This window comes from Microcaecilia unicolor, chromosome 2 (assembly GCF_901765095.1).
Source record: "Microcaecilia unicolor chromosome 2, aMicUni1.1, whole genome shotgun sequence".
Lineage (NCBI taxonomy): Eukaryota > Metazoa > Chordata > Amphibia > Gymnophiona > Siphonopidae > Microcaecilia > Microcaecilia unicolor.
In genome coordinates this window covers 231393196-231419918 of record NC_044032.1, presented here as the reverse complement: position 1 = coordinate 231419918, position 26723 = coordinate 231393196, and the positions used below count along the sequence as shown (strand labels likewise).

The window sequence follows — 26723 nt, the reverse complement described above, 5'->3', positions numbered from 1 at the left end:
TTGCACAAATTTGCAAGTGCAATTTATTGAATAAGGTCAGTTGTGCGCATAGGCCCCACGTATAAGAGGCTTGGGGAGGCTAAGCCTCCCCAGCCGAATCGTGGACTTCGTTGGCTGCTGCTGCCCTCTCAAATGCAGCACTTTTGCCAGGCAGGCAGGTCTCTCTCACTCTTTCCCGTTCTCGGCTCCCCGACCGGCACAGCTTCCCCCCCCCCCCCCCCCCCCCCCCCCCGCGTTTTAACCTTTAAAATCCCGTTGCAGCAACGCTGACGTCAATGAAGAAAACTGCACTTCACAGGCTCGTCTCCGGCTCCAGCTTCTCCCTTCTCTCTTCACACAATGTCCCGCCTTCGCGGGAACAGGAAATGCATTATTGTGAGGGCGGGGCACTGTGTGAAGAGAGAAGGGAGAAGCTGGAGCCGGAGACGAGCCTGTAGTGCCTTTTTCTTCATTGACGTCGGCGTCGTTGCAATGGAAAGTTAAAGGTAGGAAGACTTTTACTAGGTTACATCTTGCTGATCATGGCAAACCCAGATATTCAATGGCACTTTCCCAGAAAGCTGCTCAACATGAGTATCCAGGCAGACTATCACTGCACCAGGTAGTGCTGGGACAGTCCATGGGTAGAGTCGGGGCAACGCTGCAATGTACTCAGTGCCAATATTTAGTTGGCTGCTACCTTAGGCCAACTAAAAGGCTAATTTTATCTGGGTTCTTATCTGGGTATGGTTTGAATATCAGCCAGGACCTAGATAAATCTCAGCAGTTGGGTGTACCTGGATATTCAGCACTGTCTTCTAGGTAAGCAGCGGTGCCGAATATCTGGGAATAAAAAGCCAGCATTTTAAAATATAACAGCTGACCACTGTGGGCTAAATATTGACCAGCTAATAAATTGGTAAGCAAAGACTAAGCTGTGATTAATCCATAATGTTTCATTATTATTAAGCCATGTCTATTTATATGATCTGTAATTTTGTTTTTGTTGTTGTTTTTGGATTTTAATATAAGAGTTAAGCTCTGGAACTTGATGCCAGAGGATATGGTTACAGTGATTAGCAGCATATCTAGGTTTAATGGTTTGGATAAGTTCCTGGAGGGATAGTCCATCATCTGTTGTTTAGATAAACGTGGGGGGAGCCAGTGCTGTCCCTGGGATTGGTAACATGGAATCTTGCTACATATGGTTGTTAATAAAAGGAGCTCATTGTGAACACTATCCACCCTAAAAGGGTGTTTTGTAGCTCTTCATGAGAATTGTGATATTATGATCCCTCGTTTCATATTGTTTACGGTCTGCATTTTCCATATGGGTGGTATATTGGTGTATTAGGGTCTGCCTAGTGTTATGGTACAGTAAGATTCTGAGTGTGTTTTTGCACAAATTTGAGCATAGTGTTTTACAGTTGAGCGATTGTGGTTAGTATATGCTTTGAGCAACCACTTTATTCTTTGACATATGATACATATCTAATATCTAAATTTAATACAAGGTATTAATTATGACTATTTTATTTTTACTTATTTTTTTCTGTGTGTTGTCAGACAATTATGGAGGTAAGCTCCGCCCATGGCCCCACCCCTAACCCCGCCCCCTTTAGCCTCCCCAAACAGTTGGGCCACCGACCGCCTATGGTTGTGCGCACAGCTTAATGTAGTTCTTGGTTATTAGATGGAGTTAATAGTCAATTATTGGGTTAATTGGCACTAATTAACAGTTGCACACACAGCTGCCCTTAGAATGTGCGCATCCAACTGTAGAGGGCACGGATTTGGGAGGAGCATGGACAGGTGTTCCTAGGAGTTAGGTGCCCAGGGTATAGAATACTAAGCGTTGTGGGATAGATTCTATATATACCACCTAAAAAATCGGTGATGGAAAAAGACCCGCTTAAGTGGTATTCTATGAGCCGCACCTAAAGTTTGGCATGGTTTATTTATTTATTTATTTGCAGCATTTGTATCCCACATTTTCTCACCTATTTGCAGGCTCAATGTGGCTTACATTATGCCGTAATGGCGATCGCCATTCCGGAGTGAGAAATACAGAGTATTGTAGCATTAAGTACAGGAAATAGAATTATAGAATTAACACTTAAGTGGAGAGGTCACACATAAATTTAGGCCCTGCCATTTGCACCAACGAAAATATGGTGCAAATGTCTGTGCCTAAATGTACGTGCGGAGCACCGTTATTGTACAAGTACGCATGTAACTCAAAACCACGCCACGATCCACCCCAAAACACCCATGACCCTTCTACTTCCAAGCCCCCTTTTTCAAGCAGCGCATAAGTTGTAGACGTAGATCCCATGCCTAACTGTACACATATAAGTCCCAATTAAGTCTTATTGGTGCCAATAATTGCTTGTGAAAAAGCCAATTATTGGTCCTGGTTGGCTCGTTATTCTATTAAATTGTGCACGCAAATCAGGAATGCGCCTAAATTTGCACGCAAAATTTTTGTCAACTTTTGTAGAATCAGGGGATATGTGCCTAACTGCCAGCAGTTGAGAGCGAGCACTTACGCCAGCTATCGACTTGGCATAAGTGCTCACGGAACTGCCTAGAATTCGCGCTTAACATGTATCATCCTGGCATCTAAATTTTGGTACTGTTTCTTGAATATACCCCGTTATGACTTATGGATCAAAAACCACTTCAAAGAGCCATTGTTTGGTAGTTTTCTGAAAATTGGCAAATCTGATAATGGACTTGTTTTGCCTTACAAATCAATCTCAGGATTCTATATAGCGTGACTTCAGTTACGTGCGCAAATCCAGTCATATTCTGGATTTGCGCAAACAACTTAATTAACAAGCCAGTCAGTGCTGATAATTGCCACTTATCAATTATTGACACTAATTGACATTATTAGAATTTACACACAGAACTGTCTAAACATATTCTATAACGTGATGCGTGCAAATTGTAACTCGCATAATTGAAAAGGAGGAGTGGCCATAGGCAGGTCGTGGGCATCTAAAATCTATGTGAATGGTTATAGAATACACCCGGTCCACGCCTAATTTAGATGACTAAATTTATTTGCGTGGAAATTTAGGCTTATTCCATAAAGTACGCCTAGGCATATTTCACTTTGGCGCCGAATTTTTAGTCATCATATATAGAATCTAGTCCTATTTGTGTAATATTAGGAGGTGATTAATATAAGGATAATTTTTGTTTTGTTTGAATACACATAATGCATGAGACTCAGTTACCCTAAGATTTTACCAGTGGCATTTACCCTGTGGTCATAAATATCCTGTGTTCCTCTGAGGGTTCTTAAAGTAACCTATTACCTTTTGCAAAAGTACCTTCAGGAAGTGGCCAGATTATTTCCTGGGTCAAAAGTTCTAGTGAGAATCTTTCGTTACAGATCTGCATACTGATGCCCTGGTTTTCAGGCATTTGATATTGTCTACTGATGTCAATTTGTACTTCACAAGAGCATGTGGCTACTAAGAACATCAGCGCTAGTAACGCACCTATCTCCTTATACCTGACGGGTTTTAAATGGGGAGGGGGAGTCTTCATTGTGAGGTTAGGGGAGATGGAAGGGGGTTAGGATGTGGCAGCTGGGAATCAGATGGAGATATTTCTATGCATTATGTACTGTATATGTGATGCTCAATGATTGTTGTTTTTTTACACACCGCTTTGGTTGGGCCATTTGGACTGTTTAGGCAGTCGCTAAATGATTGAATCAATTTAATTAAACAGCAATACTGTAGAATTAGAGTGAAAAGGATAGACCAAGGCGTAGTGGCCGCATTATAACATTTTTTTTTAATATATTGCTGTTTGCTCTGAGGTTGTATTGATGAGAGTGATATCTGAATTCAAGAATGTATGGAACAGGCACAGAGAATCTCTGAGGGAGCAGAAGGGATCGTAGAGCTGAGCTGTTTGTGTGACTGGGAAGACTGGATAGGATATCCATATTTCTTTTACCATATTTCTGCCACTGTGACCATCAGAACATTGATGCTTTTAATACCAGAAAGTAAAACAAATGTTTTTATTTAAAGATTCTGATAAAGAATGTACTGTGGAGTTTTACCCCATTTCATAGTGTGCATATTGCATACATTTCTCAGAAACCCCGATTTATTGACTTAGAAAAGCAGGTGAGCTGAAGCTAAGATGGTATTAGAAAAGGTGCACACAGATTTCACATGTGTAAATATGGCATTTTCATGTGCAAGTAGCAAAAAATATGTTTATTTTGTTTTGTTTCCTGTGTCATTTGGGGGGGAGGGGTTATTTTTGTTTTTAAAAATGTTCATTTCAAGGCAATTTCGTTAAGACGTAACTGCAGCCACTGCCCTAACAAAAAATAAACACCGTAGGCAAACTACCCAACCTCTCCCTCCCTCCCCCCAAGTCACAACATAGACTCCCTTGATGACCATCATTTGGCTCACCCGCACCAACTTTAGTGCCTCCAGCACCAGCATTAGACAATGTAACATGAGCCAGGACTTTTAGACGCCCAAATGACAGCAACTAAATGTCCTGCAGGGTTGCCAGGTGGAAAATTTTTTTCCCACCCAAACCAGCCTAAATCCAGCCCAAACCCGGCCAAACTCAAACCCCGCCCCTGACACCCCCACCCCCGCGTCATCACCCCGCCCCCGCCGTCATCAACCCCGACCCCGCTGTCATCGGCCCCGCCTCCCCCGTCATTGGCCCCGCCCAGAACGTCACTAACCCCGCCCAAAATGTCACTAACCCCGCCCCCCGCAGCCGAAAAAACCGCCAAAAAACCGCCCAAAATACAAAAAAGAAGCCCAAAAAACCGCAACCCGCCGCGGGCAAAAATTGCCCGCGGCGGGTTGCGGAAAACCGCCCAATTGGGCGGTAAAACCGCCCACCTGGCAACACTGATGTCCTGCTTCAAGCTTGGAAGAGCCCCAACTGCCTGCTGCCTCTCCTCCCCCTCAAAGGGGCTGCAAGGTGGAGCCTATTGAAGAAGTGACTGATCCCTGCTCCTTGCCGTAGTGATCTGCCCTCTTCTCCTACACTGGGCTAGACTGCCACTTTAAGGCAGGTGGGAGAAGAGGGCAGGTCTGCGTGCTGTGTCAAGAGGAGCTGGTGGACACTTAGGCCCAGATGCATCAACCAAACGTTAAAAAATCAAAATCGTAAAAGTGCTTAACGAATATAAAAAAAACGAAGAATGCTAAAAAAAAAACTCTTCAGAAATGTTTGGTGCGGTATTGGAAAGAAGGATGTATCACACATTCGCAATCCCCATCGTTAAACGGCCCCTAAAGCATGCGCAGAGCAGCCAAGCATTATGCTGGCTGCTCTGCGCATGCTGCAAACGTCAAAACAAAAAAAAAAGCCACAACACATGCACGTGGCTACCCGGTCTGCACCAATAAGTACAAAAAAAAAGGATCAGGAGGGGGGCAAGGGCGCTTGTCTGGAGCGTCCTGTATGGATGGCCTTGCCCCCCCCCCCCCCCACCGCTGCTCCCCACTTTCCGCCGCTTCCCCCCCAAGAAAAAGCGAAATTTTAGTAGCCCCGGTCCCCCTCCCTTCCTGTTCCTCTGTTTTGCCAAAGTTCCGCCTCCCATCATTCCTCCACCCCGTGCCCCACCCCCGCCGCCCCCCCTGAGGTCGACTACGCCGCTCCCCCCTCCACCGAGACCCCCCTCCATATTACTAGCCCGAGCAGCGCCTCTCACCTCTTTCTGAAGGCGCTGCACGGGCAGAAAGAAGATCTGTTGCATCTGTTGTTGATCGCAGAGTCTTCATGACGTCTCTTCTTCCTTGGCCTAGGCCCGCCTCCTTCTGACGTAAGTAACCTCTGCAGAGGAGACGCTTCCGGGTTAGAAGCAGGAGGTAGCGTGTTTGAATCGCTACCACTGCTGTTGAGAGTGAGACAGAGAGAGGAGGTAGATTGTGCGATCATGGCGGCGGTAGGCAGCGTCTGGGAAGCGCTGCCATCAGAGAGAAGGAGGCAGATGCAGGATCAGCGCTGCCTGCTCCCTCCGCTCCGCTGCTGAGTGGGCCTGAACCCAAACTGGGTGGGCCTAGGCCCATCCAGGCCCACTCGTGGCTACGCCCCTGCTGGACTGGCCACTGTCAGAGGCAGGCGCTAGGCTGGATGGACCTTGGTCTGACTATGCATGGCTTTTTCTTATGTTCTTTGTTCATTTCTAGTGGATATTTCTCCACAGCACTAACATATCACTAGCATTACTGTACTAGCACCCTTTTGGCTATCTTGGCAAATGGGCCATAGACTGGAAACATAGAGATGCCGATATTCAGACTGTGGGAGTTTGACCGGCTAACTCCCACAGTCAGTGCTGAGCTCAGATATTTAATGCCGGGGCGTTTCCGGTGACCGTCATTGAATATCCAGTTTATATGTGGCCAGTTTAAAGATAATCGGCTTAGTCGATGTTCAGACTTAGCCGGTTATCTTTAAACCAGCCAAAGATATATGGCTGCAAAACCGACTTTTAAAATCAACGGATAGCCGGTTATATAGGCCAATATAACCGGCTATCTGCTAGTCGCTAATTGGGGATATTCAGCGGGGGATAGCCGGTTATCCCCTGCTGAATATTAGCAGATAGCCGGTAAAGCTATGTGGAGTGGAGGAGTAGCCTAGTGGTTAGTGCAGTGGACTTTGATCCTGGGGAACTGAGTTTGATTCCCACTGCAGCTCCTTGTGACTCTGGGCAAGTCACTTAACCCTCCATTGCCCCTGGTACAAAATAAGTACCTGAATATATGTAAACCGCTTTGAATGTAGTTGCAAAAACCTCAGAAAGGCGGTATTCCCTTCCCCTTCCCCCTAAAGCGCTATTTAACTGGTCAGCAGCCAATCTGGCCAGTTAAATAGCACGGAGTGAGACTGAATTACCCAGTCTAGAAATCCCTTGTAAATTTAGGTTCCACTAGTCAAAGGGAAATATCTGAATAATTCTCACAGTTATCCAGATATTTCATTTAGTCTCAGCTATCCGCTGGTATTCAGCAGCACTATCCGGATAGTGCTAGGGTAGTTTGGGGGTGGAGTGAAGTTGGAGTCAGAAGTTATCCAGTTAATGGTGTAAGCAGGTAACTATCTAGTACAATTAGGACTGCACAGAGGCTGTCCTAATCATATCTGCTTAGCTCTCCAGATAGCAGATTGAATAGCAACGGCTCTCCAGACAGCGGCAGCGGGCACTGCTGAATCTTTAAGTACATAAGTATTGCCAAAGGTCCATCAAGCCCAGCATCCTGTTTCCAACAGTGGCCAATCCAGGTCACAAATACCTGGCAAGGTCCCAAAAAAGTACTAAACATTTTATACTGCTTATCCCAGAAATAGTGGATTTTCCCCAAATCCAATTTAATAATGGTCTATGAACTTTTCCTTTAGGAAGCCATCCAAACATTTTTAAAACTCTGCTAAGCTAACCGCCTTTACCACATTCTCTGGCAACAAATTCCAGAGTTTAATTACACGTTGAATGAAGAAACTTTTTCTCCGATTCGTTTTAAATTTACTACTTTGCAGCTTCATCGCATGCCCCCCAGTCCTAGTATTTTTGGAAAGCATAAACAGACACTTCACATCTATCCTTTCAACTCCACTCATTATTTTATAGACCTCTATCATATCTCCCCTCAGTCGCCTTTTCTCCAAGTTGAAGAGCCCTAGCCTCTTTAGCCTTTCCTCAAAGGGAAGTCGTCCCATCCCCTTTATCATTTTCATCGCCCTTCTCTGCACCTTTTCTAATTCTATTATATCTTTTTTGAGATGCGGCGACCAGAATTGAACAGATCTTCAGTGCCAGCCACTGATGCTGAACTTCTGTATTTATTTCAGGAAAGACTCACCAACAGCCCAAGCTGAGTGTCAGCCGGTTAAGTTCTGGCAACTAAAAACATTGGCAGCATCTAGAATTTTTTATACATCTCAAGAGAGATATAGCTGTTCTGTGTGCAACAGAAATCTCAGATTTACTCAAAATAAAATGAGAAGCCAAGATTTTTCATTGTAGAATTCTAGAGGTAGGTCTTATCAGATGAATCTGACTCATTTCTTTGACTGGGTTACCAGAGTTGGATCAGGGGAAAGTATTACATATGGCATATTTACATTTCAGCAAGGTCCTTTGATATAATAGTGTGGTTGCCATGTTCATCCACTTTAAAGGTAATAAACAGAAATAAAACAGAATAAAGAAGACAAGGTGATATCTTTTATTCTGTTTTTGACTAGCTTTCAAAGGTAATGCAAAGGTAAAGTCAGAAATGAGCCAAAGATGATAAATATCAGAATATGTAGGTGAAACAGAAAAGCATTCCAGTGATAGTTTCACAGGGAAAGGTGGGGGTGAGGGGTGAGAAACAAGAAGAGATCGATGGGTGATCAGAGGATGACAAAGCAGCATAATTTTATGGTTTATAATGTGACTAGCCGTTAAGCCCGTTAAAACGGGTGAGATGTGTGTTTTGCAAAATGTAATAATTCTCACCTCCATCCATCCATATCCAGCAAACCTCCTCTCTCCCCTGCCCTTCCCTCCCCCGATCCATTTCCAGCAAACCTGCTCTCTCCCCTGCCCTCCCCCCCATGTCCAGCAGCCCTCCTCTGTATCCCCTGGCCTCCCCCGTCCACCAACCATCCTCTCTCTTCTGCCCTCCCCCCATATCTAGCAACCCTCCTCTTTCCCTTGGCCTCCCCCCCATCCACCAACCCTGCTCTCTCCCATGCCCTCCCCCCATGTCCAGCAACCCTCCTCTCTCCCCTGCCCTCCCCTCCCTTCCATCGATCCATGTCCAGCAACCCTGCTCTCTCCCCTGCCCTCCCCACAATGTCCAGCAGCCCTCCTCTCTCCCCTGGCCTCACCCCGTCCACCGACCCTCCTCTCTCCCCTGTCCTCCCCCCATATCCAGCAACCCTCCTCTCTGCCCTGCTCTCTCTCCCCATGTCCAGCAACCCTCCTCTCTCCCCCCCGGCCCTCCCCCCATGTCCAGCTACCCTCCTCGTCGCCGCTCCCTCTCCCCTCCGTGCCAGGCCCCCTGCACTGACATGAGAGCGCCTCTCACCTCCGTGTGAAAGCGCTGCAGGCAGCAGCAGATCGCTCTGCTGCTGCCTGCAGCGCTTCCACACGGAGGTGAGAGGCGCTGTCATGTCAGGGGGCCCGATACGGAAGGGGGCGGGAGCGGCGACATCGGGGATGGGGGGGTGGAGGTTGGCGCGCTGGCAATGTTGCTTCGTCTCCAGGCTCCAGCGGCAGCGTCCGTTTCCATCTCTGTTCCGCCCTCTGACGTCTTCACATCTTGATTCGAGGGCGGGACAGAGAGGGAAGTCTCTACTGCTCATTTGCGGATGAGTCGGTCACTTGTCATTTATATAGTTAGATAGTTAGATAGGAAACCCAGATCTCTGTTAAGCAAGGCAGAAGCGTATCCAGGTTGTGACGCCAGGGGGAATAAAGAGGCACACACCCACACTGTGTAAGTATGACAGACCACCTGACAAATAGGTACCGGCTCCATCCGAAATCCACACCCCAGCTAGCTACGCCACTGAAGCAAGGCCTTTGACACAGTTCCACAATATTGCAGAACGACCATAAAGAAAGGTTTATCATTTTCAGATAATATCAAAATCTGACACAGGGTAGACACCCAGGAAGGTGTGGATAACATGAAGAGGGATCTAGTGAAGCTTGAGGAATGATTTACAGTATATCAGCTACATTTCAATTCTAAAAAATGCATAGAACGAAGTACTTCTGTAAAAGCCCAAGGGAGAAGTACAGTACGAGGTGCACAAATTCACGATGCTGCCTTAGGCTGTCGCCTGTGGTGAAGTACTGAGTGAAAAAAAGGAGGGATCCTAATTTCTCCTCATCTATCTGTAGCCTTCTCAGTTCATTATTCTTTAAATATGGCAGTCACAAAAAAGGAGAAGAGAGGGTTGCCAGACTGAAGACTGTTTTGATAACCAAAGAATGAGACCTGTTTAAATAGAGAGAGAGATGTTGATTTTATTCATGTTATCTTACATCACAAATAAACTTTGCGGTTTGGCTGGAGTAGTTACAAACTAACACACTGAGCAAGGAGGGCTGCCAAACACACGTCTCTTGAAACAAGATGAAATATGCTTCAGTTTAGGGAGTTCTGGGTACTTCTGCCGGCTCCCAGACCTTTGTCCCAACGGATGCTTATGGAACACCGATGTGGTGTAGTAGGAAAATCATTTTGTGTTTGAATCATTTGGGGATTTTTTTTTCCCAGTTATCAGACTTTTGGTTCATTTCTCCCATTCATGGTAATAAAACATTGTAATGCACTTTAGAACTTTGAAAGCATATTAACTTGTAGGTCAATGTGCATTAAATTGGTTTAGCATGCAGTACGTATTTTAAGGTTCACTAATCAACTGATGCATGCTCATGAATGCACATCCCTACAGTGTAACCTAGTATTTAGTTGACAGATAAGTATGGACATTAGTTCTGGATACTCCCCCCTCCTCCCCTGCCCCACTACTGTACAACTGTGAACAAGTCGCTCAGACTGCAAATTCTCACAAATAGGAAATGTGCAGTCTTGTGATTTATCACGTACAAAAGAGCTCTTGTATTAAAGTGTGGTAAACTGCAAACTTTAATGTTAGTCAGTGCAGTAATTCTTAAGAGTGTGCCCAGCATGTCCTCTATAGTTACCACGCTGAAATGTTCTTTATCATGTTAAGACAATTTGCAATTACTGCCAATGCACTTACCACCTCCTCATGAGTACGCAGTAAGCGCACCCATGCTTACTTGCACAAGTGACAGCACATCCTATGTGCCCTGAGCTAACTGTAGTGTGCAGTCCAGGCCCATTCTCCATCCATAAGCTATACTGTACATAGGAGCCAACTTTTCAAAATGATTGGGGGTGCATTCCCCCCTCCCCCTTCTCCCCTGTCTCCCTCCCTTCCCCCCTCCCCCTTCCCATCCCCCTCTTCCCCTCCCTCTCCTCCCCCTCTCTCCGAGTTCTGAATTTTAAAAGTCATCTTACCTCGGGGTCCCGGTGGCAGCAGTGAAAGGGGTGCAGGCTCGGCGCTTCAGCCTTTCCTTCTCTCTCTCTCAGCTCTGGTCCTGCCCTTATGGAAACAGGAAATGAGGGCGGGACCAGAGCCGAGAGAGAGAGAGAGAAAGGAAGGCTGAAGCGCCGAGCCTGCTCGCCTTTCACTGCTGCTGCCGAGACCCCAAGGTAAGATGACTTTAAAAATTCTGGGTGGCATGCAGAAAGGCGAAGGCGGGCACCGGGCTGGCGAAGGGAACTTCTGGTTCCGGCGGGTGAAATATTGAGGGTGCTCGAGCACCTACAGCACTCACGGAGTCGGCGCCTATGATCCTGTAAATGCCCCCTGACACAGCATGCACTTAGGGGTCCTTTTACCAAGCTGCAGTAAAAAGGGCCCTGCGGAGGGGGAGGGGAGCACTGAACCATCCAGCAGACCAGCAGTGCACCATACATCAATCCTCTAAAACATCCAATTAAACGTTGAAAGCACTTCAGAGAAAGTCTTACAAATACTTACAAGAAGCTTTCACATTTACATGCATTGTACTCCATTTGCATGCATTCTTTCCTATTGAATGCAGGGTTGAAAGATTTATGCCATCTTATCATAAATGCATGAAAACAAAAGCGATGTGATGCTAGCAGGCCTGTTCAGTCACATTTGGGACTTATTCTTTCAGGTATTATTCAGACTGACTATACAAAACCCAAACAGATATTCGCAACAAACAAAAGCACTCATGAAAGGCGAGCCTATAATCTAGATGCCTTCATTTTCATGCCCCTTGCATGCACAGATGCCTAGACCAGTGGTTCCTAAACCTGGTCCTGGAGGCACCCCAGCCAGTCAGGTTTTCAGGATATCCATGATGAATATTCATGAGAGAAATTTGCATGATATTTACATGTACTGCTTCCACTGCATGCAAATCTCTTTCATGAATATTCGTTGTAGATATCCTGAAAACCTGACTGGCTGGGATGCCTCCAGGACCAGGTTTGGGAACCACTGGTCTAGAATACCAGCTCTTACATTCACCTACCCGCACAAGTGCCAGCAGGGCACCTACGCACTATTCTGTAACAGTGCAGGCAAGTGGTGGCATGGCGCGTGAATGCAAGGGGCGTGTGCATGGGCAGGGCTGCCAGTTGCACATATAGGGCTAGATTCTATATATGGCGCCTAAAAAATCGGTGCTGAAAAAATCATGCTTACTACTATTCTATAAATGTTGCCTAGCGCTAGGTGCTGTTTATAGACTATGGGTAGCAGCCATCCCATGACTAAAATTTAGACACGTATTTATTCCAACTAAAACCTGGTGTAAATGCATGCATGCTATTAAGGCGCGGATCAAGCACATTCTGTAAAAGTGCACGCAAATTTTCAGTACGTCCATCACCCGCCTATGACCACGCCCCCTTTTGAGATCCGCATAGTCCGATTTACGTGCATCACTTTATAGAATGTGCAAGCTATGTGTGTAGATCCTAATTAGTCCCAATTAGTACCGATAATTGCTTGTTAACATCCAGTTATCGTTGTAGTTTGGCTTGTTAACCGAGTGGAGGAGTGGCCTAGTGGTTAGAGCACCAGTCTTGTAATCCAGAGGTGGCTGGTTGGTTAAAATCCCACTGCTGCTGCTCCTTGTGATCTTGGGCAAGTCACTTAACCCTCCATTGCCTCAGGTACAAACTTAGATTGTGAGCCCTCCTGGGACAGAGAAATACCCTAGTGTACCTGAATGTAACTCACCTTGAGCTACTACTGAAAAAAGGTGTGAGCAAAATCCAAATAAATAAATAAAAATAACCAATTAAGTTCCGTGTGCCAAATTGGCTACACATGCTGATTTGCAGAGTCAGGGGGATAACTTACTTGTTTCCTTGCTGCATTTATGCATCCACAGTTATTCAAGGTCTGTGTCTGGTGTAAATGTTACGGCACACTAGTATTCTATCACAAATCTGGGCGCATAGAATGGGCTCCTACTGCACGTCCTTAGGGTGCCTAATTGGATGCACCCAGTTGTAGACTTGCCCAGTGTTGTCCTCAGTGTACCTGAATGCAATTCACCTTGAGCTGCTTGTAAAAAAGGTATAGCAAAATCCACATTTAAAAAAATATATAATTAACCCTCAGTGACCAGTGAAGGAAATTACATAATATTGGATGCACTCACTATATCCACAGGGCTGGTGCCTCTGCTTAAAATCACAGTGCCATCCAGTGAGGTAAATTCATGTTTCCCCACAACTAACATGCAGGGGTTAACTGACCCTCATGCATTATAGTGAATTTTCCTTCCAGGGAAAATCATTGAATGTAGAGTGGTAAAACACAGTGGCGTTCCTAGGGGGGCTGACACCCGGGGCGGATCGCCGATGCGCCCCGCCCCCCCGGATGCAGCGCCCCCCCCCCCCCCCGTAATGGCGCGACGTCCCCCCCCCCGGCGAAAGAACCCCCGATCCCCTGGCGAAAGAACCCCCCCCCGGGTGCACGCCTGTTCCGGGGCAAAGGGAGCATGAAAATGAAGAGCCGAGCATACAGGCGTGCGGCACCCCCCCCAGCGGCGTGCACCCGGGGCGGACCGCCCCCACCGCCCCCTTGGTACACCACTGGTAAAACAAACACAAAATTTTGACTTCTTCTTTACCTGTGCATGCACATGATCTGACATAAAAGAGGTAATAAGTAAAACTAGCTGAGTGCTAATTTTATAATGGCACCTGAACGCCCAGATTCTGTTACAGAATACACACCTTATGCCATATTAATAGCAGGTGTAAATGCGTGCACCTAAATACAGCACTTTAGCACATAACTTCAAGTATTCTGTAATTTACACATGTAAATTGAAATCCCACCTATGCCTAACCCATGCTCCACCCAGGGCTGCCGAGAGGGGGGGGGGGGCCGAGAGAATAAAATTCCCCGGACCCGACCTCCAAGGGGGGGGGGGCCGAGCACTGAGGTCTGTCTCTCTCCTGCTCCTGTTGGGACCCGGGTGATTGTTTTAACGTGATAACCTGGTCCCGGCACACAGGAGCAGGAGAGAGACAGACCTTGGCACCAGGTCCTTTTTGGAGGCCGGGAAGGAGCAGATGCACTGACACAAGAAGATAGGGAGCGAGGGCAAGAGTGGCCTGAGCAAGTGAGTAAGTGAGGGACAGCAGTAGTGGCAGCAGCTGCGTCCTGAGTGGGGAGTGGTGGCATATGGTGGCATATGTCGATTCACGGCTTTTGAACGATTCTTTTTCGTGAAGTGCCATCTGTCAAGGTGTGCGTTTCAACTGCGAGTTCAATAAATAGATATTCAAGTGGAGATTATATCATCATACAGATATTCATTAGCCCCTGATGCAGCCCAGTTGGGCGAAACACGGCCTGTGTCGGGCTTGCTATTTTTTTTATTGATCTATATTTATTAAATATTGTTTTCCACATACGTATCTGCTTCGTCTGTTTTCCATCTTGGAGTTTGCAGATCGATTACCCTGTTGTTTTCTTGGACCTTTTCTTCCAGAGTATACATATTAAAGTCAAGTCTTCACTGTGGGCTCCTTTTACTAAGTGGAAGTAAGCCCAATGCAGGCTTACCGCTCGCTATATAGGAAGTACTGCCAGGCTACCAAAGCAGCCCAGCGGTACTTCCTACACCTAATGCGCCATCATTTCCGGTGCTACAAAAATGTATTTATTTTTGTAGCACTGGAGTGTACCTGACGGTAATCAGGCAGTGCCACGCACTGCCCGGTTACTACCGGGTTAATGCGGGAGTCCTTACCACCACCTCAATGAGTGATGGTAAGGGCATTCCCCTGAAATGGCTGCGCGGCAAGTGGTTTACTTGCCGCACAGCCATTTCCTGTAGGAAAGCAAGACTTCCCTTTTACCAGCTGTGGTAAAAGGGGTGCCTCGGCACACATGTAAAACACGCGTCAACGCCAGCGCCGGCCCCCTTTTACTGCAGCTTGGTTAAAGGGTTCCTATATGCTTTATGACAGAGTCCACTGACCAGTTTTGCAGCCGTTCTCTGGTCTGGTTCTGGTCTCCAGAATTGCACACAGTATTCTAAATGGGGCCTCAGCAGACAGATGTTGGGCAAATATGAGTGGATAATGTCTGGGTAGTCAGGTGGAAGAACACTTCCATAAACATACACTCTCTTCTCCCTTACTGTGTACGGCTAAACAAGTTACCATTCAGAATAAGGCAGCACAGTTCATATTGTCTGCTCTAAAGGACAGAGAGTTACTCTGTTTGTTGCTCATCAGATGCTCAGATCCAATTCAGGTTATGCATTATGGTTTTTAACACACTTCACAGTCAAGCTCCCAAATATATGTTAGACCTGATTGGTTTTCCAAGTACCATTAGGTTCAATAGATTGAGTAACCCACTGCTATTTTGCTTTCCTAATCCTAAAAGTTATCTGCCTCAAGAGGATGTTTTCTGTAGGATTTGCTTATTTAGCAGCTCAAATGTGAAACTTTCTTCCAACTCAAATTAGAACCTTTAGGTCTTATGTGTTATTTAGGAAAGCACTTAAGTCTTTTTATTTTAGGAAATACTTATTATGTTAGTTTATACTGTTTTATTATGTTGATGTTAATTCCCGGACATTGCCTTGCTTCTTGATATGCAATCCGCATATAGAACTTGAATATGTATTTGTGGAATATAAGAATATTTTTTACTTTACTTTTTTACTTTTACTTTACTTTAATATTTGATATACCATTGACAGGTAAATACTATCTAAGCAGTGTACATTATAAAAAATATATAAACAAAAAATGAAATTACATAACAAAATATTATAAACATTTAAAATAAAAAAGATACAATAAAATTAAGGCTAAAAAAAAAAGGAGACCAAAAGTTTACTTTGTCTCAAGAATCCAGCATCAAGCCCTATAATTAGAGACCTAACTAATTAGCTACATTCAAAACTTTTTCTAAAATAATAACTTTTTAACCATGATTTGATTTTAAGATAAGAGGTCTGATATATCATGGCAGAGTATTTCAGAGAGTAGGTTCTAATACTCTGAATGAAAATTGATTACCAAATGAATTCAAAACAGATTTGACAATTTATTTTATTTTTGCTACATTTGTACCCCGCGCTTTCCCACTCATGGCAGGCTCAATGCGGTTTACATATTGTATACAGGTACTTATTTGTACCTGGGGCAATGGAGGGTTAAGTGACTTGCCCAGAGTCACAAAAAATGTTGTTGAGACAAACATAAAGATTGTACAGGTTGATTCAGGCCTAAATTATGTAGTAGAATAAAGGAGAGCCTGATGAAAGTGTGTTACATGCCAAGATTATGATTTTATAGGGTATCCTGACTGACATAGGAAGCCAGTGTTCACTTTTTAGTAACGGTGTAACGTGGAACTCCCATACCTGCCAAGAAATTATGTTCTTACAGTAATCTTTTTGTCTTTATTCAATAACGTAGCTCAGTGGAAGTGCTGTTCTGGTTCACACTGAGTTTTTAAGTGGTAGAAAGTAAGGACCCTTGTGGATTAGAAACTGCCTGGGGGTAGATTCCTCTGCTTGTTTCTGGGAATGAATCCTTAATTCCTCAGCCCTGATAGATATGTGGCTGATATGAAAGGCTGACTGTCCAGGTGTGCCCTGAGGACAAGATTCAGAACCATTGGTTTAATGTAGCACCTGTTTTGATCTGAAGTTTTTTACTTTGTACTCCATGTAAAATGAAATGTTTTTGATAGTAATTGGGAATTAGTGAATTGGAGTGTGTGTGTGAAATATTGAGGATGTTTGGTTAAAGAGGGCACGAATATAACTCAGTGGGTTAAATTAATTATAATATTATTTACTTAGGGTTTGGGGGGGGTCTTTGAACTCCCCGTTGGTATTGTTGGCCAGGAAAGTGGTCCACTGTAGCTCTGGAGGCAGTTTGGGGTCTCTGGATGGGAGCTGTGCTGTCCACGACCTTCCCCAATGCTGCCTGGCCAGGCACAAGTAACAAAATGGCCAGTGTCAGCCTGTAAAGGGGAGCTCCGAGCATGTGCGATTTTTCACACATGCACGGTAGCTCTCCCGAGCCAGCACTAGGCCCAAATTGAAGCTGGGGCCTAGATTTGAAAGGCATCCAGCAAGGCACCGTGATAAATCGTAGTGTTTTCCTGCTACCATGGAGGGTCCTCCAAGACTCGGATTGAAGTTGGAGGTCATGTCCTGACCCTTCAGGGGACCAGGCAAGGGGGTCTGATGGCCCAAGAAATTGTTTTATTTTAAAAATGTGTTTTTTGGTCCTGTTGGGTCAGGGCATAAACAGGTTAATTTTTGATGAACTCTAATGGAAGCTATGGGTTCCTGAGAACCTCTTTAGGTGGATTAGTGCATTATGGTGTTGAGCAAAAATTATTTTTGTAGTAAAATGTGAAGGTTTTAGTTTGGGCCAGTTCCAGGTTTTATTTTTTATTTTTTCAAATGGGCATTGTTCGGGGGGGGGGGGGGGGGGGTTGGGGCAACGCTGAGTATTTCTAGAGTGGACATCCCTAGTTCTTTAGGGTTTTGGGGAGTAATTTTTGGCAAAATGTGTAGATGTCTGTAAATGTGGAGCAAAACATTGGAGAAACATATGGTCTGTGTTGTTTGATGGGTTCAAGGATTACAGGACATTTTAGATAAATTGTATAAAACTGTTTGTGATAATTTTGGCAAAAATGTGCTTTTCCTATTATGTTCTATGGGCTCAAAATGGAGACCATGAACTTTTCTGTAAGTTCCATGTCCTTCAAAGTTTTGCTGTGGTTTGATTGGCTACTGGAGGTCGGCTTGTGACTCAGAGTCATGTTACCCTTAGCAACAGCTGCTCTTGCTAAGGTCAGAAGAGCTGAAGATTTCAGAGAGGACAGAAGTGTGATGGTGTGCTCTCTATGTGAAAGTATTGAAATAATATAGGCTAATTTTAGGGGCCCTTTTACTAAGGCCTGCTGAAAATGGCTGGTAGTGTAGATGCATGTTTTGGGTGCGCGCAGAATCATTTTTCAGAGCACCTGTAAAAAATGCCTTTTTTAACATTTTTGCTGAAAATGGACATGCCGCAAGTCCATTTTGGGTCTGAGACCTTACTGCCAGCCATTGACCTAGTGGTAAGGCCTCATGTGGGCGGTAATAGTCTACATGCGTAAAATGCTGATTACAGCCCAATTACTGCCCGCACACGAGAAAATAAAAATGTTTTTCAGCACGCGTAGTGGACGCACGTCAAAAATGAAATTACCACAAGAGCCACGCGGTAGCTGGGCGGTAACTCAAAATTGACGTGCATTGGGTGTGTGTAGGCGCCTACGTTGCTTAATAAAAGGGCCCCTTAATTTGATCCTGAATGAATGAGCAGTGTCTGCTTAGGGGTCAGAGTCAGTTGTGAGTGGCAGTTCTAATGAAAAAGTGTGAGAACCTGTGTGCACCAGTTTTGGGTCTGCTGACAGGTTGCTATGAAATTGTCTGTTAAATTTGAGCACATATGTGAGTAACTCTGGTAGTGAAGGGGAGTGAGTTCAACTTATTTTATTCGGATCCTGGTAAGAAGAGGGTGAAATCTGAATAGGAGCCCTTAACTTGACTAAAGTAAATGTGAAGGTTGGATGTGGTTCCATTTGAGTGAACAAGCTCAACTAAGCAGTGCTCTTCCAGAAAACAGAGAAAATAGGCCTGGAAGACAGGGACGCCTAATTTATAGTTAGTGAAGCCCCTGTACAGTATATGATGTCACAGTAAGTGAGCATGCTAATTAAGGGAACAGGAAGTTAAGGTTTACCTTCATTGGGTTGTTAAAGCACAGGATAGTAGCTACAGGCTGGCAGAGACCTGAGCTGGATGTCGGAGAAGGGCCCAATCGTGCAAGAAAGACCAAAGCCTACCTCAAGACAGATCTCAGCTAAGTGAAACGTCATCACATGGACACAATAGGATTACATGTTTATTGAGTAATATAGGGGGTGAGAGTTCTGGATGGGAAAACCATTAAAGCCATACTTACCTGATAGAGCAGGCTCAAGTCCCTAGGAGATCTGAAAGGCAAAAATTGGATACAAAGAGTCATTTTCTAGAAAAAAAGGTATTTCCTTTAGAGAAAGTTAACAGTGTAAGATAAATTATGTGAATAGTAACACTTATCTGATGTCCTGGTTCACTGTTTCATTGCTGTCAGGAACATTTAGTTGCACCTGTAAAAGAAAAATCTCTTTCTCTTCCCTTGCTGTCTCTATCTTTCAGTGTTTTGCCAGGAAACCATAAACCGTCAGGTTTTACATTTATTCAAATGAGTTGACCATTTCTTTTATCATAAATAGAGACATGGGGAGGGCCACTGAGGCTCTTGTTTGACTAACATTTTTGCCCCACAAAGCAACAACTAGGAGCCTTGTGGAGCAGGGGCAGAGGTTACTGTGTTTGGCTTTCCTTCCCCCAACCAAAAAAGGGTTCCACTGTCCTGTCTCTTTCAAATGTGCAACAGTACTTCAAAAAGTAGAATCCTTTTTTGGAAGGGGGAGGGGGATATTTTTTTTACTCCAGTAAACATCTGGGGTTGGGAATTTTTCCTCTTCATCTTTTGAATTGTCCAAGTTTAGAGTTAGTCAGTAGATGAACGTGCAACAGATTTGCCATGCTCCTCCTGCAGCACATGTACACTGGTCCATCGCTGAAGGCTCACAGCTCAGTATGCGCAAGGGAGGTGACAGACGCATTGAACAACAGTGTTGGATTTCACTGCATTCATTAGATCAGTGACTGACCTCCACATAGTCCATTTGGAATGGCATTTGTGGGTGTGATGCAGCCTTCCAGGCATTCCACCTTCGATGGAGTCATCCAAATGAATTCCAGAAAGATCACTGGGGCATATGTGATACCTCATATGAAGCTGCCTCCTGCACGATGCTTCTATATTTAAATGAAGTCCCAGTGCTAGTAAACAAATATGTAGTAGCTTCAGAAATGAGTCCATGCCAGTAGGTTACAAGAAGTTAGGATATACAAAACAGCTTTGTTATGGTTTTCCTGCTATTTAAACAATTTAAATATCATCTCCCATAATAATCTTACATCTGATCCATATTTCCATACCTGTGGTGTTCCTCAGGAAGTTATTTAAACATCTCTCTTGCTCCACCTGCCACATTGATACCATCATTAGGCATATATGCTGATGACTTACAACTCTTAGCTACCATACTGATTCTACCAATATTTCCTCTCTTAACACCTACATTTAACATCATTGCCACCTGGTTAGAAACACATAAAATGATACTTATTTATTTATTTATTTATTTATTTATTTATTAGGACTTATTTACCGCCTTTTTGAAAGAATTCACTCAAGGCTAGCAAAACAAAGATTCTCTTATTTTCCGACACATCTCCATCCCCGCCCCCAGTCCCTTTCATGCTGTCAAATGAGAAAATCTAGTTTCAACAATAAAAATTTGGGGTGTCATCCTTGATAAGGACTTTAATTACCAAGCTCGTATTTCATCAATAACTCAAAAATGTTTCTTTAATTAAAACAATTTTGCTCCATCAAAAGTCCCCTGGACCAAAATGCCATCAGGAAACTACTTCGTGCCTTCATTCTGAATCATTTAGATTACTAAAACATTCTCTTCATGGACCTCAGATGAAAAGATATACAAAAGACTTCAATTAATCCATTATATAGCTGTTAAATTAATTACAAATGCTAAGCGATATGATCACATCACACTGCTACCAGGATGCCCTATAAAATCATATTCTTGACAGATTTGAGGGTCCCATGGTATCTTTTGTCTTCATGAAGAAACAATTATAATCCCTTTATAACACTTAGGATTTTTATGCAAATTAGTCCCACTAGCTTCCTTTCACTCAGCCCGGTTGGTAGTTTCTCCTGGCTTTTCAGCTCTGTCTGAGGAACCTTCCATCATACGTCCCAAATATATCATCTTGAAATTCTATCATATTTATGTTTCAACAGTCCCTCAGTGTATAAGAAAAGACTGGCTGACTTCCAAATAGTTGCAGCCCTGCCTTTCACAGCCCCACCCTTAAGATAGTAAAAAGCAGCAAACATGTTTCTATCCTCCAACCCCATGGCTGTTTTACACTAAGGAGAAACACACGCACATATGAAAACCCCAGATTCACCTGGTTTCACTTCTCTGGGTAATAGTCTTTATATAGAACTGTGTTCCATTGTCCCAGTTCCTTCCTCTTGCTCCTTTCCTTGAGATAAACAAAAATCTGAGGCAGTCCTTTAGAAGTGTCCCAAGTGTGTGTTACCTTGTGTACAACTGAGGCCTACTTCCACTTACAGGCATCAACCTGAATCATCTGTGTGAACAACAGTAAGATGGCTGCCTGGACATTTCTTGTTTCTCTGTCAGTTATGAGCATTGCTTGCTGACTAGGACACTATTAGCACAGAGATCATCTGCACTTCATCTCCAGGGAGATTCCATTTGCTGGACAGATTTATTACCCCCAAGTATGCAATAACACCTATGGACCCCTTTTATAGGTACCTATGTGCCAAGGAGAGTGTCTGGATCTACACTGGACTTCTTTGTTCGTTTAGGCCTGGATTCCATCATTCTGGACATCAGGAATGCGTGTTTGGATTGGGCCAGAAGAATCACTTGAGCACCATGGACAAAGTTCTTCTCAATACCTTTGGAGGACAAAGAAATCAGATTACTTTGGGGACGGAAAGTGAGCAGTCAGTTTTCTGATAGCTCCAGAGAGAATTCACTTGGTCCAATAGCGAGCAGTCAGTTCCCAGATAGCTGGAAGAAGACATTCTCTCTTAATGCCAGAGACCGAGCCTTCCTGTACATACTTGTTGCAGGAAAGAAAGCTAATAATCAGGGCTAATTACCGGCTATGGACTCAGGGCCTTTTTCTATAAAGGTTATGCTCCTAAATTTATGCTCCTAATTTCTGAGCATAATTTATGCTCCTAAATTACAAGCATAATCTATTTTGGAGCATAGTGTATGCTTGTAATTTAGGAATATAAGTTTAGGAGCATAAATAATGCTCATAAATTTAGGAGCATATATTTTAGGAATGTAAATTTAGAATATACACTCCTAAAATATATATACTCATTTATAGAATAAGGCTAGCCAATTTGCTTCCCCTGGAGATTTGCAGTGAACTATCTATAACGGTGTTTAAATCAAAAGTTAAAATGTGGTTATTTTTGGAAGCCTTTGGGTCTTGAGGTGGATTGGGTTATGAACTCAGCATTCTACTCGGAACTGTTTGTACGTGCCTGTGTTATCTCTGTCCTATTTTATGATTAACAGCGTTCCTTTCCTTTTCTTCATTTTAGTCTGTAAACCGCTTAGTTCTACTTGTTAGTTTAAGCAGCATAGCAAATTCTGAACAGATAAATAAATACAGTACAGTCTCAATTATCCAACCTTCGCTAATCCAACTATTCGGCATATCTGACAGACCCCTAGTGACGTCTTCGCATTTATTTCTATTAAAAATCTTTGGTTTACAACAATTTTTGAAAATCAGGAACTCTGTGCCTTTGTTTATACATTGTTTGAGGGTTTATGCAGTGTTTTCCGTATTATCCAACTTTTCAATTATTTGACAACCGGTCAGCCCCGTTTAGGTTGTATAATCGAGACTGTATTGTAAAAAAATAGAATTGCCTCCAAAGTCTCTATAGCTCCTCAATCTTACTCCTTTCTCCTTGCTCCATTATTCTGATTCATCTCTCTTTCTCCACTAATGGTGGTATAGTAGATTCAAAAGGATATTGCTTAGAGATGCCAAGATACTCATGGATTCTGAGGTGCCAAAGCAGAAATTCAGGTGGCCTGAACCTGGTAGGATGTATGTTAGTATTTTTTTTTAGTTACATTTGTACCCAGCGCTTTCCCACTCATGGCAGGCTTAATGCGGCTTACATATACAGGTACTTATATGTACCTGGGGCAATGGAGGGTTAAGTGACTTGCCCAGAGTCACAAGGAGCTGCCTGTGCCTGAAGTGGGAATCAAACTCAGTTCCTCAGTTCCCCAGGACCAGAGTCCACCACCCTAACCACTAGGCCACTCCTCCACACCAGGAGATGTGCAACTGTAAGTGTTTTCGATTTCCTCAGCCTCTGGAGCTGTTCCAGGATCATGTGTAGATGAAACGTGGTCCTGTCACCCTCCTGGAACTACACAATTGTGACAAGCTGCTTCCTTTCTCCGTTGCCCCAGGAGGGGTACAATGGGTTCCTCATTCCCTCTTCCCCGATGAAAATACATTGCTTAAGTTGCTGCTATCACTGCTGGTTATTCCTATGTATCTTCTAACTAGTTGCTCTGTGTAGGAAAGCCAAAACTATAATCTATATTTCTGCTGTACTTAGTTGGCCAAAGCCCTAGACTCTCCCCTCACAAGCAAGTCAGCAGCCAGGAAGACAGGAGCAAAGACAAAAACTTATTTATTTATTTAATCAGTCTTTGGTTTACCACTATTAACTGACTCGGCAGGGTACAGCAGCTTACGTACTAAAACATTAAATAGAAAAAAAAACTACATTGCTCAATAGGAAAGGGCCATTCATACTAGACAAGAGCAATAGCCAGTATTTCCAGGTACAGCTGCCAGACACCAAACCTTCTCAACCTAATTCAGTCATTGAAAGCTTGTTGGAAGAGCCATGTTTTCAATGCTATTTTAAAACATTTAAGGGACAGTTCTTGGATCTGTAGAGACAATGAATTCCATAAATAAGGGCCATAAAATAGAAAGCAGATTTTCTAGTGCTCTCTAATTGAGTAAAGTGAGAACCAGGAAGAACCATCCTATGGTTGTTTATGGATCTGAGAACACGAGCTGGGGAATAGAGAATAGTGAATGAAGAAAGGTAAGGTGGAGCATCTAAACGTAATGCTTTGAAGGCTAAAAGAAGAAGTTTAAACTTTAATCAATATTTGATAGAGAGTCAGTGGTATTGTTTTAGGGCTTGGGAGACATGACCACAGAGGTTACACAAAAGGTGGATGGCTGTATTTTGCAGCATCTGAAGTTTTTTTGAGGGCTGATTTAGTGGCTCCTAAGTAGATGATATTCCAGTAGTGAAGTAGTGAAGCCATAGAATGTTATTGAATGGACGAGGGAATACAGTATTTCTAGAATGGGCGGGACAAATTGCTTGTTCTTTTGGCCGCTTTCGGTGACAGGGTGCTGGGCTCGATGGACCCTTTGTCTGTCCCAGCATGGCGATGCTTATGTACTTAAGTCTGGTGGTAAAAAATGAAAGAATGAAATAGTGAAATGTGTTATGGTCAAAAAAAGCCTGATTGACCATAGTTGGCACAACATAAGAGAAACCTGATTTACAAATGGAGGAAATATGGAGTTCAAATATAAGACGGGAATCAAGAGTGACTCCTAAATAATGGAAAGTCTGTACAGGAGGGATGGTGGTATCTAATAACGATAAATCAAACTGTGGGGTGTCAAAGTGTCCAGATAGCAAGCAGACAACCATCTTGTCACAGTTTAAGATGAGGCTATGTTTACATATCCAATGTGCAACAGAGCCTAAACAGGCTTATAAGGGCATAATGTCAAGGTTGTCTGGATCAGTATGATAAAGAAGCAAGATTGTTGCCAGTGGACTTAAAAAAGGTTGAATAAAATAAGGGACAGAGCAGAGCCCTTTGGAACATCACAGTGAAGTTATTTTGTCTGAGATTGTTCAAATAAAGTATTAACTGTAAAAGTGCGGCAAGTTAAGGAGTGGGACCATGTTAATATAGAGTCCTAACGTATGAAGATAAGCAAGAAGAAGGGGAATAGTCAATTAGATCAAGGCTGCAGAAAGATCGAGAGATATTGCTAATGTGATGAGGCCTTTGTCTAAGAAAGAGTGCACTTCGTTAAGAATGGCTGAAATTATGGTCTCAGTACTGCACTGTGGTCTAAAATTGGACTGGCATGGATGGAGATGGATGGACTGCAATGAACTGCTGGAGCTGAACAAAAACTACTTTCTCAACTCATTTAGGGACATAAGAGATTGGATACTGGAGCTGGCAAAGATGGGTCTACGGTCAGCTTCTTCAAAATGGGTTCATTTCACCACACCCTTCCATTGAGGGGGGATTATAGCTGTGGATAAACTATCATTGACCATCGATAACAGAAAGGGGAGGAGGCCAAGATTGGGTAGCTTGACTCACGCAGAGGGGATAGGGTCAAAACTGCAGGTGGTAGTTTCATAGAAGTTAAGATCTTACCTAGAGATTATAGAGACTACTACTACTACTTATCATTTCTATAGCGCTACTAGACGTACGCAGCGCTGTACACTTGAACATGAAGAGACAGTCCCTGCTCGACAGAGCTTACAATCTAATTAGGACAGACAAACAGGACAAATAAGAGGTAAGGGAATTACTAAGGTGGGAATAAAATAAGGGTACTGAACAAGTGAATAAGGGTTAGGAGTTAAAAGCAGCATCAAAAACGAATTTAAAACGAATCGGAGAAAATTTTTCTTCACCCAACGTGTAATTAGACTCTGGAATTCATTGCCGGAGAACGTGGTACGGGCGGTTAGCTTGACGGAGTTTAAAAAGGGGTTAGATAGATTCCTAAAGGACAAGTCCATAGACCGCTATTAAATGGACTGGAAAAATTCCTCATTTTTAGGTATAACTTGTCTGGAATGTTTTTACGTTTGGGGAGCGTGCCAGGTGCCCTTGACCTGGATTGGCCACTGTCGGTGACAGGATGCTGGGCTAGATGGACCTTTGGTCTTTCCCAGTATGGCACTACTTATGTACTTATGTACTTATGTGGGCTTTTAGCCTAGATTTGAAGACGGCCAGAGATGGGAGCTTGACGTACCAGCTCAGGAATTCTGTTCCAGGCATATGGTGCAGCAAGATAAAAGGAACAGAGTCTGGAGTCAGCAGTGGAGGAGAAGGGTGCAGATAAAAGAGATTTACCTAGTGAACTGAGTTCCTGAGGAGGAGAGTAGGGAGAGATGAGAGTGGAGAGGTACTGAGGAGCTGCAGAGTGAATGCACTTATAAGTCAATAAGAGGAGTTTGAACTGTATGCAGAAATGGATAGGGAGCCAGTGAAGTGACTTGAGGAGAGGGCTAATATGAGCATAGCGACACTGGCGGAATATAAGTCGTGCAGCAGAATTTTGAACAGATTGAAGGGGAGAGAGATGGCTAAATGGGAGACCTGTGAGAAGCAAGTTGCAATAGTCTAAGCAACGGGTGATAAGACCATGTTGTAATACCAGCAGTAGTATTCATCTTGGGGGAGCAGTGAGACAAAATGGCTACATTCGGGAAAGACAATTGTAAGCGGTCAATCTTATTACAGAAAAAGTGAGCCAGACAGTTTGCAGACGGAATTGTCAACAGAAAGTCTTGATCGATTCTGTGTTAGGAAACAGAAAATAGAAAATAGATCTCGAGAAGGGTTTGCAGAACATAAGATGCATCTAGAAAAGTAATGATGTTTGGCTTGCTTCAGATGGGCCTGCTTCAGGTGGTAATTTAACTCACTCTGATAGCACCTACAGAACACAGAGGCCACCAGGATCCTAGATTTTCTCCATAGTCACTCAGCATGTCTTAATTGAACTAATCACAGTGTTT

At 43.8% G+C, this 26723-nt stretch overlaps 1 protein-coding gene across 2 annotated transcripts in view; it reads left to right on the top strand.

Moving 5' to 3' along the window:
• PALM2AKAP2 (PALM2 and AKAP2 fusion) overlaps positions 1-26723 on the top strand; it is a 571059-nt gene that overhangs the window by 122110 nt on the left and 422226 nt on the right. The gene's annotated exons all lie outside the window — the stretch shown is intronic.